A 13,781-nucleotide genomic window follows, 5' to 3' on the forward strand; every position below is an offset into this window, starting at 1 on the left:
CCGGTTTGAGAACCCAGTGTGTGGAGATTTATAATGAGCCGTTGTGGTGGGTATAATGAAAAGTCCCCCAATTTGATTTTAGGAAATAATTGTCGGATGCTTGGCTGGCCTGGTGTCTTCTGGACTTATCAGGGTGGCCATGGGACTGCCATTTTATGGCTTGAATAAGGAGATAAGAAGGGGTGGACATTGATGATTAGGTACCATATAATTTGCAAGATGATCCCCTTATGATCCCATCAAATCATGGATAGTTGCTGCAGCTGTCCAAGGTCAGAGTTGTCCAATGTTTGCCAGATTTTCAGGGTGGCCTGGTCCTTCTAATAAAGCATTCATGATGCTCTTTTCTGAGGTTCATGAGCCATGAAAGTGGGCGGGAATCATGTTTCTGTCTCTGAGTCGCGTTCATGGTCATGATGGTATCAGGATGGTGGTCCAGTCATCGCATTGCATCCCTCAGGGACCTTGCAAGTTGCCTGGGAAGTGTGTTCTAATCAGTTTATCAAGTCAGTGTGATATGTGAAAAACTTGCGTAGAAACGAAAAATCATAAGTTGAAATATTGAGTTGAGAGCTGAGCATCAATTAGGACATAGTAGCTCTATAAACAACATTGGGGATTGTAATATAAGTAGGAGGAAACTGGAGACCCCGGAGGAAAGCTGTGCTGTTGAAGAGTGTCGCCCTCTCTGTCACATGAGTTTGCTGAGACTGACCGGGAATCGAACCTGGGACCTCAGAGGTGACAGGACGGATGTTTTCACTGTGCCAGTCTGACAGCCCAAACTCATAAGTGAGTTGGGTGTCAATGCAATTGTGGAACTTGCAAATTTATTTTGAATCTGGTTGAAACAGTGAGCATTGTTGTGATATGTGAGAAACGTTCATAGAAAGGTAAACACATAATTGAGTTTGGTGTCCATGCCTCTGGTCTCCTGTGTGGGAACAGATTCATGCCAGTTGGCTTTGAAAATGGTGGACCTTGCAAATTGGTTTTACAACTGGTTGAAACAGTGAGAAAAGTTGTGATATGTGGAAGACTTGTGTAGAAACACGATAGCATTAGTGAGTTTGGTGTCCTTGCATGGCCATTTTGTGACCCTCACGGCAAAATCGGGACCATGTTGCTCTTAGCACCCTAGTTTTGCTGTGGCGAGTCAACTATGTCAGTGTAAGAGGAATTTCGGCTACTTGGAATGAAACCAAAAGTCATTCCACCCTGTCTTGTTATCAAAGTGTGTTCATGCAATATACTGGACATGTACACATTTATTGCCAGTGTTCGGCGGCGTCAATTTCGCTGGAGTGATATTTGATGAGCAAGGTTTGTTCGAAAATTGAGGGATATCCATGGTAACGATCAGATCTGAGGGTACAAAGGGGCGAAGCTGATTATTAGCTCTGACATCCTTGTTATTAACTCGAGGGTCAGGGGTGGCGATGTTCATATTGGCGATGTGTTGGGTGTCTGGGCGGGCAGATGGGAACAAAGTGGGGAAAACCTTTACATTGCCCCATCTCTCCATCTTGCTATCATCTTGCAACCAATACAAAGCACTCTACCTTTGTCTAGTTGTATTGCGTAGTTGCCGGCCTGATTGTAATTACCCACCGTGATTCACGAGAGGAAGGGGAAGTCATTACCTGATGTTGTAACTCATTCCGTGTGCAGTTGTCACACCTGGGTCGACCCTGCGGGTCAGGTTGCATTATTGTATGAATCATACAATATCAGAGAGCAGCCATGCCTTCAAATTGGTTTAATTTGGACATTTCCTGTTTCTCACATACCCAATGATGCACTGACTGGTTCACCAATAGAGGAAGTGTTGTGGTGTGTTGAAGTGCTGTGGTGTGTCGAAATGCTGTGTGGTGTGTCAAAGTGCTGAGGTGTGTCAAGTGCTGTGATGTGTCTAAGTGCTGTGGTGTGATGTGTCAAAATGATGTGGTGTGTTGAAGTGCCGTGGTGGTATCAAAGTGCTGTGATGGTGTCAAAGTGCTGTGATGGTGTCAAAGTGCTGTGATGGTGTCAAAGTGCTGTGATGGTGTCAAAGTGCTGTGATGGTGTCAAAGTGCTGTGATGGTGTCAAAGTGCTGTGATGGTGTCAAAGTGATGTGATGGTGTCAAAGTGATGTGATGGTGTCAAAGTGCTGTGCTGTATCGAAATGCTTTTGTGTGTTGAAGTGCTGTTGTATGTCAAAGTGCTGTATTTTGTCAAAGTGCTTTGATGTGTCAAAGTGTTGTGGTGTGTCAAAGTGCTGTGGTGTGTCGAAATGCTGTGGTGTGTTGAAGTGCTGAGGTGTGTTGAAGTGCTGTGGTGCGTTAAAATGCTTCTGTGTTTCGACATGCTTTGGTGTGTTGTTGTGTATTACAATAGCCTCAATGAGGAAATATGACTTTACCTCTTAGTCTAAAGTATCACCAGATAAAGGCATTTTCAATTCATTGATTCACCACTAACCGATCAGAGTCGCCGACATATCTCGGTTAGGCTTCAATGCGAATTCCCAAATCCCGGGATATCACAAATATCCCAGACATTACGAAGATCCGCTCTCAAAAGCTGCCAGGATCATCCTAGTACAAGCACATCAGCTATAATAAACAACCCTTCTTGCAGATAATATCGAAATCACACTGTGGGGAATTTCTTATCCCGTTTCGACGCCAAACTAATGCCGACTTCGTCGCTGGAAGCCACGGGTTTTTGCCAAAGTAGCAAATGGTTCTGTCATGTCGATTTCTTTTCGATGTCAAATGTGATCTGAATCTAGTTTTGAAATATGTTTTGATGGCAATGTTTCAAAGTTTCCACTTGAGCACCCCGTGAAGTGGTTATTTGGAGGTTTGAAAATAAGCCTTGCATTAGCGTCACATGGCATCATGCGAACCTCATTTCGAAAAAGGAAAGAGTTTTGAATTTTGAAAATGAGCCGCACGTCAACGTCACGTGACATCATTGCAGGAAAATTTTCGAAAAAGGAAGGAGTTTGGAGTTTTGAAAATTGGCCTCGCATCAAAATTGCCATTTCCTTCTCTGCCTCGATAGTTTACTACTAAAAAGTTGACAGCATTGGCCTACTTTTCCAAAATGCAGTCGCCAAACAAATTGATTAATTAGGACAATTAATTCTGAATGCGAGCCGGAAATTTGCACCAGTAATTACCAAGTCTTGGATAATGAGAAAAGTTAGTAATTTGAAACAAACAAAAATGCTCCGCTGAACTCTAAGTTGTGCCAGCAACAAATTAATGGAGGCTAATTTAACACAAACTCTTTTGTTAGTCATGCTGTGTAGTTCGTTGCAATTTTGGACACTTTTTCGCAGAAAATGTTTATTATTTAGTACGATAGGATTTCCTACTATTCAGTACAATGAATCTTACTTTAGTTCTGGCGGGAGCATTGTTTGTCAAAACATAGGTCGCAGTAAATAGCAGGTCACAGTAAATTACAGGTCGTAGCAAATAGCAGATCATAGCAAATAGCAGGTCGTAGCAAATAGCAGGTCACAGCAAGTAGCAGGTCGTAGCAAGTAGCAGGTCGCAGCAAATAGCAGGTCGCAGCAAAAAGCAGGTCACAGCAAATAGCAGGTCGCACAAAATAGCAGGTTGTAGCAAATAGCAGGTCGCAGCAAATAACAGGTCGCAGCAAATAGCAGGCCGCAGCAAATAGCAGGCCGCAGCAAATAGCAGGCCGCAGCAAATAGCAGGCCGCAGCAAATAGCAGGCCGCAGCAAATAGCAGGCCGCAGCAAATAGCAGGCCGCAGCAAATAGCAGGTCGCAGCAAAAAGCAGGTCGCAGCAAATAGCAGGTCATAGCAAATCACAGGTCACAGCAAAAAGCAGGTCATAGCAAATAGCAGGTCGTAGCAAATAGCAGGTCGTAGCAATTAAAATTGCTGGTTAGCAGGACATTTTCGTCAAATTGGCTGACATAAGGCAAATTGATGCCTAACTGTAGTGGCATACATGTACACCTAAAAGTTCACAACAGGAAAGAAAAAGAGAATATTATGTGAGAATTGTGTTTAAATATAACCTCAGAATGGTAGAACTTCTACCAAGAAGTAAGAAAGAGTAGTCTTTATCATTTCTTGCGTCTATTCATATCCATCTTCTTCAATTCTGTAAGTGAAAATCCAATGTATTAATGGAGGTGTGAGGATTATATAAAAAAATATCATAATGGATGGTATTCTTCCCTACTGAGACCATTAGATGTTGTATAGGTCAGAAAATGGTTGAAAAATTTATATTGCAAGTCTTGATATAATGGTTAAGTTAAACTTGGCCACGATGAAATTACTGCTTTCAATGTTTTGTAAATGGTCTGTATTGTTAGGGTGTTACTTTTGTGAGGGAACTGCATTAACGTGACTGTCTATATAAGGATATAAAATCTATTACACAACTTTCGGTGAGACGGTTCTCATAAGTTGAAAGGGTTTGCTACAAACAACATTTCAGAAAGAAGATCAAAGCCTGGTTGTTAAAAAAAAATTTACTAACTTTGGCGTTAGTTAATGTGGTGTTGTTAATCCTTCGACTTAAGCCCTCAGAGTTACAACCAAGTTTACGCCAGCCCTCATCAAAAAAGTTGTTTCGAATACTCCCTGACCTTTCTTTACGAAAATGACTAGATATTTTTCTTATTTTGCTTCAAGATTGTCATTAATCAATATCGGGGAAAATTGGCGATGTAAAAGTCTGATGCTGAATATTTTGATCTCATACTATCAACTATCATTTGAAATATATAATCTAGACATCATAGAAATAAAAATAATTACTGGTCGTTAACTGGGCCCACCTTTCATAGAAACATATCTGCTTTGTGATTTTCATTTAATTTCATTGATTCCAAACTTGCATTTGAAATCAATGAACAGAACGACGATGTTATCATCATCCACTAACATTTTGTTTGCTTTTTCACCGTGAAAATGTCAGAACCGTTTCAAAACCTTGAAACCTTGTGACTGAATCCGGTGACTGTCGTTAAAAAAAATAACAACATCGTTCTGCATACATATATGGGCAATGCAATTTTCTAAAATCCAAACTGTATGTGAATAAAAGAAGAAATATTTGAGATTATCGACTATTTTCGAAACCTTCCGGCTTGAGGCGGGTTTGTATCAAGTTCTTAAAGGGGTTCTATAGGAAGCAGCTAAGTAGGCAAGATAAAGTTTAACAAAGTCGCCAATAGGGGTCTCTCACATCTCGCAAAACGTCAGAACTGTTACCGCTTGTACGAGGAATATATCTAGTGCTGAATCTAACATGATCGAGTGCCCTCACTGCGTATATTAGTCACTTGAAGATGGCAAATTTAAGCCCCCTGCACCTGCCTATAGTCCCCCTTTAAGGTAGTATCGAGCCAATCTTTTTGAAATGGATACAGTGATATCTGCATAGGAGATGTTTGTGGATATAGCTTCAAGTGATTGTCTGTGTGTGTGCGTCTGTGTTTCTTGTGATTTCGAATGTTGAAAAATTTTTTTCAAAAACACTTACATAGCATCTGATGCTATTTAAAAGTACTGGATAAAATGTATCGATAATTATGCCATCTTGCCCATTAGCGTGGATTCTTTTGTTCTTAAGTGTTTTGCCCGAGGCACTCGGTTTCAAAGGTGTGGTCTTCCTCTTCGTCTTCTTAATTTGCATACTGTTAACCTTGAAATTTTCACTGCTTTCATCTGTGTGTCCTTGAGCAAGACTCTTAACCCTCGATTGCTTCATCCTATGACTTAGATGAAAAAACCAAGGCTCTGCCTCCCTAGGGCTTACATTCTTCTTCTTTTATGCAACGTGATGGTTCAAGCCATCACAAGTGCAAGGGACCTTCGCCATGGTTTCTGTCACTAACAGCTTCCAACAAGTCTTCACCAAGACCAGCTACCGCACATCTCGCGTCACTGGGTCAAGCCATCTGACGCATGTCCTACCCCTTCTTCTCTTGCCACCATCTTGTCCCGGTCGCCCGTTCAGCAGCTTCTTGGGGAGCCTGTCTCCTACCATATGGACAACATGCCCGTCAGCAGAGACATCTCAGGGCCTACCAGGGAAAGCGTTCCATGGCAAAGGAACTTCAAGAGAAGGGCCTAACGTGGGAGGCAGCCAGACAGCGAGCAGCCAACAGAGTTGAGTGGAGGACCCTGCATGGGGAACGCCCCAATGTGCCACCTAGGGCACGAAGGGTCCTAAGGAAGGAGGACCAGGGAAAGCCGCAGCAAATTGGGGTTGGCAACTCCGTCTTCGCATGAACCAGAGGCCAGGTTAAGAGTTCATCACGAGCTCTTCTTGTTTCTAACTTCATGAGGTCTTGTGCTTGCCCTGACATAAGCACCAGATACAAGGAACCTCAGTTTTACCTTTTGGTCAAAATTTGTGTCGTAAAACACTCATTTGCATCTAGTGGCCCTCATCTCATGCCTTAACAACATCCTACCCATAGCTGATTATGTTCCTACAAGGATTCAGGAACCAACAATTTCCCAAAATTACCTCCTTCATTATTACATATGGCCATCCTCATCTGGGTTCAACTACCAAAAGCCAAATAAGGGCTGTATAAGCATTGCATATTTTGGGATTTCGTCCATGTGGCACTTGAGCACAAAGAAATAAGGGAGGTATTATCTCCCGTGTTTTTACAGATGTCCAAAACCCTCGTTAGGGTGTCTTTAGTCATTTGTTAGTACCCTTCTCTGACCCAAGCTGATGTTTGACTAAGGTGCATCTAATTAGGGCAGAAGTCCTTAAGTTTCTATATCAGGCCTAATTAGGAGAATTGTGCTAATTAGGTTGCTAATTAAGGGGAAATAAGGGCCTTACTCAAATTTTCACACCTTTGAGTTGGATACTTGGAAATAGCAATGATCAGCTCCCCTGGCAACTTGTTATGTTTGGTAATTGGTGATGGTTTGTTGGTGGGAGGTGACAAGTGTGTGATAAGCTTTCGTAAGAGCCAGTTGGGGATTTGTTCCCGTGTGTAGTGAAAGGTTGTATTGAAGGTAAAGTTATTGGGTTAAAATTCACATCCCCCTAGCAGAGAGGATATACAGTAGAACCTCTCTATTAAGGACACCCTCGGGACTGACAAGTGCTGTCCGCAATAGAAACGTGTCCTGATTAGAGAGGTCAAATTGAATGGAAATATCCAATTTTGGGATCAAAACTAGTGTCCTTAATACAGAGGTTGTCCTTATTAGAGAGGTGTCCGCTAAGAGAGGTTCTACTGTAGTTTGTTTGCATCCGACTATAAGTCCACGGAATAACACACATATTTCATCAATCATCAATCTCTTACCTCTTTTTGTGCCGTGATCAGGATTGTTAACTCATTCCCTATATTGTCATTCATTTCCGTATCATATTGACCGTCAAGTGTTCGCCATCACAACTATAATGGACGTAGAGCTGAAATAGTGGTGTATGACCAACTCGGCCCATCACCAACTCGGCCTACCAACTCGGCCTAGGTTATAAATCATTGGTTTATTGGCATAAGTTTTTCTTATATTTTTTTGTTTTTTGTTGGTATATATAGGCCTACTATGTATTCATTCCCGTTGGAAATTTGAAGAAAATTCATTGGGATTTGAAGGAGAAATCCATGAAATAACGGCGGCGAGTGTGGAAAAGTCGCGGTTAGCACTCGAAATGCACATTCATGACTGTGATTTCATGGATTTCTTCTCCAAATCTTGATGAATTCTCTTCAAATTTCCAACAGGAATGAATAAATAGTAGGCCTATATATATAGCAACAAAATAAAACAATATAAGGAAAACTATGCCAATAAACCGATGATTTATAACCCAGGCCGAGTTGGTGGGCCGAGTTGGTGGGCCGAGTTGGTAATAGGCCGAGTTGCCCCGTAATCGAAATAGTTTGTCACACATCTCCTCCGTCAGATCAGATCGGATGACCTCAAAACTTTTCCTGAAAGTCGTGGTTGATATGGAGATGCACCTCGCCGGGTTAAATTGGTAAAATTTGCAGCTATCTCGGAGAAATAGCATATTTTGTTCTTTCTATATATGGGCATAATCATTTCATTTTACCCAAATTGCTCCAACCCCACAGTAAGCCAACCCCCTAAAACAACCCGCGCCACGGGTATTATGCCAGTGGTAATAATACACCTCAAATATAGCAGATGATACCATCCACAGGGAGACTGCACGTTTCCCCAGATAAAAAAAATTCATGATTCATGTCAGCCACCTTTAAGAAATGGATGAAGGTTTTCTTTCAACTTTCATCTGTCATCATCAGTAAAACAACAAATTGATTGAAGTGATGATTTTATCCGAAGACTGAAAAATTGACGATACCATATGTCGCTGCAATAAAAATCGCTTGTTTGCTGTGCGTTTAACAGTAAGGTAGGCCTATACTGAGTTGGCTGCAAAATATACACAGAGCCGGCACCGTAACCCCGAATTTTGCACCTCAAATAAACATGTCCTGAAATAACCTGTGAAACTTTCTCATGATCTTAAAAAATCCATTCAAATGTTTCCTCCTATATTCCTCCTGTATTGCAGTGCTCTCTTTCAAATCTAAGCCATAAATTGGCCACAAAATCCTTAACATCACTCCTTAAATTCCCATTCCGCTTTAGAACTTCTTGAAAACATTTTTGTCAATTCTTTACCCCTATTATCCGATCTTCAAAAAAATCCCCGAAAGTCGCCATAATTATCCCCTTTTGTGCTCTAGCCCGCAGTATACTTAACTGATTTGATAGAAACGGGACTCCAAAACCTGGTAATTAGGCATTCACGGGGTTAACAATGGTGCACAGCCTTGCGAAAACTCTCTCGAGAATTCTATGAATACCCAAGGGTAATTTCGTCCCATTTTTAGCCCATTTTCTCTGACATCACAGCCTTTAGTCATCAAATACGCTGCTTTTGTACTCAGTTTGCTATTCAGTGTATCGTTTTGAGCAGGATATACGCTGACCCACGAACAGTGAGTTGGCAGTACACACTGGAGTTCCTTCGTGAGAGGTGCTGATGAGGTGCTGATCTCTTCAGTGTAAGCAAAGCGGATTTCTTAAGCAATTTTGCACCCCTTTCCAGGATTTTTAGTCAAGTTTTGAGCTATTTGTCCCGTGGATCACTTTGAGCAGGATATATGCTGACCCACGAACAGTGAGTTGGCAGTACACACTGGAGTTCCTTCCTGAGAGGTGCTGATGAGGTGCTGATCTCTTCAGTGTAAGAAGAGCGGATTTCTTAAGCAATTTTGCACCCCTTTCAGAGATTTTCAGTCAAGTTTTACCTATTTGCCCGTGTATCACTTTGATCAGGATATACGCTGACCCACGAACAGTGAGGTGGCAGTGCACACTGGAGTTCCTTCCTGAGAGGTGCTGATGAGGTGCTGATCTCTTCAGTGTAAGCAGAGTGGATTTCTTAAGCAATTTTTCACCCCTTTCCGGGATTTTCAGTCAAGTTTTGAGCTATTTGTCCCGTGTATCACTTTGAGCAGGATATAGGGTGACCCATGAACAAGGAGATGGCAGTACACACTGGAGTTCCTCAGTGAAAGGTGCCGAGTTTCATAGACAGCTAGAGCTGCCAGTCTCTCCTTCGTAATAGGGTGCTTAGCGGATTTCTTATGCGATTTCGCACCCCTTTCCTGGATTTCCGGTTGAAGTTTTCACCTGTTTTCTGTGAACTATAAACCTATTCACATCGGATATTTAACAAGGTGATGATCTTCAGTGTAAAAGCGGATTTCATTTGCGAGTTTTGACTCCTTTCTCGGATTTCGGTTGAAGTTTTGACCTATTTGCCCTGTGGACTATAACCTAGCGCATCGGATATTCAACAAGGTGATGTGCTTTGTGGAATAGCAGCTGATTTTACAAATCCCTTTCATCAATCCCACTTCAGAATTTTCATCAAAGTTTTGAACTTTGAATTTGAATTTTCAAAGGATTAAACCTTTACACCTCCGACTTCAAATAGTTGCCGATCTTTTCAACTTTGATTTCGTCATCTGACCAAAAATTGTGACTTTGTGTTCAATGGGGATGATCATAACATAATAAGGATTTCTGCTGAATCGGGTGAGCTTTGTACGTCAGTTCCGATTTACTTCTAAACCTACAGATCTATTTGACCTTTCAGTCTCCAGGTGACCAAAAATTAATCTTTGTCACCAAATCCTAGCAAGAATTGTTGAAATCTGAGAGATATCTTGTGATATTCTTCAACCTTGGTGTGATATTTTGACCTCTGAACTGCCTGCTCAGAGTTCAACGTCCAGGTGCCAAATCTCCAAGGATACTAGGTCTATTCATTGTGTGGAGAAACATCCTAGAGGATTGGAGTAACTCTGCTAACTTGCACGATGGATTATCAATAGGTGTAGACAGTGTTGGTTCTCTTGATCTCAGATTTAGACAGTGTTGGTGTCCTTGATATCAGATTCTGACAAAGAAATCGAGTGTGGTTGGTGTTGATCTTTGGATTATCAATCATTTGAGGTTTGGAGTACTAAAGCGGTGCTCACTTGTGGATATTTATTCTCTGGATTTATATCCCTTTTGGTGGTTATTTCATATTTTGGTGAGTAAAACAAGGAAGAGTTGCCTTTTTTCTTCAATTTTTCTGCGTTCATTCTTAAAATAAAAATAAAGGTTTTTGAGCTCGCGGACATCTTCCAGTCAACACATATATGCACATCCCTGGTCGGCTTCTCAGGGAAATAAAAGGGTTTTTCACAGGGTCAAAAACCCTAAAGGACTTTTCATTTTCCTTAAAGGCCTAGGCCATTGGTTAGAAATTCGTAATTGAATATGAAAATTTTCAAATGCGTAAATACGCGCTAAATATAAATTTCACCATTGCTGTTGTGTGGACATATAAACAAATACTGTGAATGCCAAATTTCAACAAATTTGTATGCACAATAACTACACTATGGCATTGTGTATAACTGCATTTCTATTTTCCTGGACCACCATTAATTACGACCGGCGTACCCCTTTAAGAGGGGTACATCTAAATGATGGCTGAGAAACCCATTAAAACGCTCAAATAGTTTTGTTTTTGAGTGTAGATCAAAATGATAAATTCTGTGGTAGGGGGATGATATGAGTTTTAGAGCGTAAATCATCCTGGCATTTTTCCTCTCATTAGTCTATTCTATTAGTTTGAATGAAATGAACAGACGTCTATCGCCGAAGTTCAGGATATATAGATACGGCCACAAAATATTATATTCATCGGCGCAGTTGGAAGAAAACAGCTGATGCTGACAGGATAATGATGTCAGGGTAATATTTCTGATTCAGAACATGCAAGATGTGGGTAACGAGCTACTATATAACATAGCGGGTGATACATCTTGAAGGTGAAGTTTTAAAGGCCTACTGTATGCCGTGTGTTGAAAGTTTGTAATTGAATTTGAAAAGTTCTAATTGCCTTCTTTGACTAACAAATATTTTCTGCTATTGCGTGCCAACCTAACATTGCCAATACCTAACCTGACAAGTCTTCATTCATTATAGCTTTGATGACTTATTCTAAACCAATGTAAATTGCATGTTTTCAATGGTAAGGCCAGTGAAATTTGATTATTCGGTTGTTGTCAGTAATGGTGTAATGATACTGAGTGTTTCCATAATTACTCTCATTGTTTGGGGAATGCTAAAATACGGATTGACACGTTTCTCTTTGTGGCACCGAATTGAAAAGTCATGGCCTCTTTGACTAGTATTGTATGGGACACTGAATCCTGGGGAACATAGAAAATGTCACACCAACTCAGACTCGAGATGAGAAAAACTAAAAACAAGCCTTCTGGCGGGAGTTCTTCACTTCTTGAGTTCTGAGTCACTTCTTGTGAAAAAAAGTGGTGATGAGATTTGACAAAAATTCCTGAATGTTCTTGAAAATGGTTGCTGAGAAACGTATCTTCTCATTGCGTTGGCCTTGCATGAATGTCACTTTCGCTAGTGGATTATGGGTAATGCGTTCCGTCTGGAGATGACAAAATCATATTTGCGGATATTTGCTTATTGCAGATCTATCAACATGCGATTTGGAAGCGGGCAGAATTGAGTTATTTTTTGTTTCTTTCTACTTTTGGAGAAAATGACATTACGGAGATTTCATTTCTTTGTCAATTTCTTTGTTTATTTTCATGTCGTCCTAATGGACAACCTGACAGAGAGAAATATTAAGTCATTTGGTAAAAATGATTCCTAACAAGCTCACAAAAAATAAAACAAATGTAACGTGAGTTTTTTTGTTCAACGTAGGAAACTGCTGAAAAGTTTGGGGAAGCAAATCACCTTGAAAATCGTGGTCAAATGACTGTTGTGCGAAAACGTTGTAAGTGGTTGTGATTGTGAAGAAATTTCTCAAAAACAATCACTTAGAAATGAAGACCAAGCTTGGAAGTGATACAAAATGATGCGTCAAACGTTATCAGATAAACAACCATACATGTAGATGAAAAATGTCTCTGTTGATATGAGAGAAATTAGTCAAGATAACATATGGATGATGTCACATGAATCTGTTGCTGCTATTAGCAAGGTTTTGCTGTAAAGATGATAGAACTGGAAACAAAAGATGTTGTCCAGACTTTCTTTCTAAAATCGGACAGAAAAAGGGTTCATAGTGTGGAAAGGGATGCTGCGCCTCAAGGAACCTTGTAAAAATAAACAAAGCAGAACATTTCTATCTTAGTCATGAATGAATCCCTACCACTTTCATTCATCCATTGAGAACAAAACCACGTTAAAAATGGAAAGCGGAAAGCGCTAAGAAAATACGAAACCGTATTGAATAACACAGATTAGGCTAAATGTGACCCGCTCTACCAAAACTAGGCGCTTGTCGCATCTGAACTTGACAGGTTGATACGGACTTGTTGTTCATTTCCCTATTGTAGACCTTTTGTGAAATGTGACCAAATCAGTTTGTAATAGATTTCACAAAAGGTCTACAATAGGGAAATGAACAACAAGTCCGTATCAACCTGTCGAGTTCAGATGCGACAAGCGCCTTGTTTTGGTAGAGCGAGTCACAAATATGCTAAAAGCTATAAATGCTAAAAAAAAGCAGGATTTTTGATATGACAATAAGTTAGCATAATCACGTCACTTTGTTCAATAACATGCAATTTCCGCGCAACCTTGCGCGCAGAATTTCAAAAAGAGATCCGTCGAGGACCTGCGGCGATCGAAATAACTTGATAATGTTTCTAACAGGTTGCTATGGTAACGGAAGGTGAAACTGTGGGCCGCGCCTGCCGGAGTGGAATTGCTAGCCATTTTTAGCCGGTTCGATCTGGCGTGACATTCGAAGATATTTGATCTATATGAGTCGCGATTTGAATGAATGGCGATTGATTGGTTCTAATAGATCAGAGTTCTTTTTTGTGTGAAATGTCTTCGAGCATCGGCTTTTAGTGTGAATAGGTGGACTTGGATGATGTATAGAAAAAATGAGGAATTTATCTTTGATGATGTTCTTTCTGTGTTGAGATTTGCATTCGATACATATCTCGTACTTAACCCTTTCACTGTGGCAACCATTATTTGGCAAGCGCCATCTCCTGTTGACAGTTGATACCGATAGTGTCCTTAATAGAGAGGTTATATACTGTTTTAAGATATCAGCAAATGAATCTCTCCATCTGGCCAACCCACATCTAATTCTATCAAGTCATCCCATAATTTCTTACAGTCTGATATTGTATAACCAGTGTTGTCGATTGCAGTCTGATATTTTATCAC

At 40.7% G+C, this 13,781-nt stretch overlaps 1 protein-coding gene across 12 annotated transcripts in view; it reads left to right on the top strand.

The window, feature by feature from the left end:
- LOC135502004 (brother of CDO-like) overlaps positions 1-13,781 on the top strand; it is a 151,939-nt gene that overhangs the window by 93,983 nt on the left and 44,175 nt on the right. Inside the window, exon 1 of one of the 12 annotated variants that reach the window (XM_064794430.1) lies at positions 9,720-9,736. The exons of 10 other annotated variants lie outside the window; for them this stretch is intronic. The gene's annotated coding sequence lies outside the window, so the exon portion shown is untranslated. Of the gene's footprint in view, positions 1-9,719; positions 9,737-10,440; positions 10,600-13,781 lie in introns of those variants that run through there. One more of the 12 variants, XM_064794429.1, reaches the window with a different exon arrangement.

Source organism: Lineus longissimus, chromosome 18 (genome assembly GCF_910592395.1).
Source record: "Lineus longissimus chromosome 18, tnLinLong1.2, whole genome shotgun sequence".
In the NCBI taxonomy this organism is placed as follows: Eukaryota; Metazoa; Nemertea; class Pilidiophora; order Heteronemertea; family Lineidae; genus Lineus; species Lineus longissimus.